Here is a 1,756-nt window from a genome sequence, read left to right as displayed (position 1 = left end):
TACCTGAGACTAGATAATTTATAAAGAAAGTTATTAGAGCTCTAAATCATAAGAAGTCTAAGATTGAGGGGCCAGCATGTAGAAAGGGCTTCTTGTTTCCTCATCCAGTGGCAGAAGGTGAAAGGGAAAGAGGGGGAAAAGAGAAGATAAAGAGAGGAAGGGAAAGGAGGGAAACTAGTGTTTTTATAATGAACACACTCTTTCAATAAAGACATTAATCTATTCATGGGAAGAGAAGTCTCATGGCCTAATCACTTCTTAAAGTGATTATTATTAATAATAATGAGGCTCATTTTGACATAATCATACACGCATAGTATATAATTTGCTCCATTTCAGTTGCCAGGTTTTCCTCTTTATTTTCCCTCCTCTCTCCCCCTATTCCCCTTCCTCTACTCTGCTAATCTTCCTTTTATTTATTTATTTATTGCTCTTTTAAAAATTGATGCTTTATAGATATGCATAAAGGTGGTATATTCATATGTGTACACAACATAATTTTGTCAATTTTATTCCGCAGTGGTAAATAGATGGAACTGGAGAACATTATACTAAATGAAATATGCCTGCCTCAGAAAGTCAAGGATTGAATGTTTTCTCTCATAGACAAAAGCTGTTCTTAATTAGGGACATAGATGTAAAGTGTCAGAAACCAATAGTTATGGATAAGCATATTTTCTGAAGCAGGGATCTTGGTTGAGCACCACAGTATCCACTGCACATGTTCTCTACCATTGATAGTGAGGTCATTCCATATGTGTTCTTTCTAATTCACCCACCCATTTATTTGCTTCTTCTTGTCTAGCCAAAAACTCAGTTTTCCTGTCATGTCTTCCCCTACCATCATTACTTACCCACTGGATATGTAGCAAGTCTACCTTGCTGGCCCATTAGAGGAAACTGTTTTCTTGAGAAATATATTTGTGATTCCCCCAACTTGGGAGTTGAGGGAGGTGGGCAACTGTCCATCTATGTATAGGAGTCTTCTAGAGCACTGTTGAGCTTATTGAGCATTAAGGAAAAACTAATTGAGAGTCATGATGAATTTAGGAGATACTGAACTTGTTTTCTACTTGAAATGTGTTTTTAGAAAAAACAATTAGAAACCACTTTATATTTGTGAAGAGAATTGCCCCCCCCAAATGTTTTGTTCCTATTAATTAAACTTTGACTTCGAACAAGAAAAAGAAGTTGAACCAATTTAATTAAGCTCTTACTTCTCAGAGATAGGTCATCCTGAGATAACAGCCTTAGTAGGGATGAGCCAGTAGGGAACTGACCTTAGTCCACTAGATGGGGACATAGGTGGTTAGGAGAACAAGTCCTAGAAGGGAAAGGAGGGATGTGAAATGGTTGATCATGCTCCTTAGCTGGAATTGCTTAGTGTCTTCTATCTGCCCAGTTTAGGTGATGACCTAAGACCCAACTCTAATCTTCCAGCTTGTTTCAAAAGAGCCCTGATGAGTATAGATGATTCATATTCCAAACAGAATATTAATCCATTATCTGTACATAACTCACAAGCCAGAGAATGATGAGATAAAACAATGAATGTGTCCTGCGTGGGTCCAGGGGCAAAGGGTAGAGGTGATAGGAAATTGATGCCTCTTTTTTTATCATTTGTACCAAATTAATAATTTTATATCCTCTTTTAGTGCCTGGTATAAGAAGGCTCAATTAATTTGTTCCTTTAGTTATGCAGGAAAAATTAGAATAGGTTGCTTTTAATTCTTCTAGCCAGCTCAGGCAGTCTCCG

The sequence above is a fragment of the Marmota flaviventris genome, chromosome X, assembly GCF_047511675.1.
Source record: "Marmota flaviventris isolate mMarFla1 chromosome X, mMarFla1.hap1, whole genome shotgun sequence".
In the NCBI taxonomy this organism is placed as follows: Eukaryota; Metazoa; Chordata; class Mammalia; order Rodentia; family Sciuridae; genus Marmota; species Marmota flaviventris.
This window is presented reverse-complemented; position numbering follows the sequence as displayed.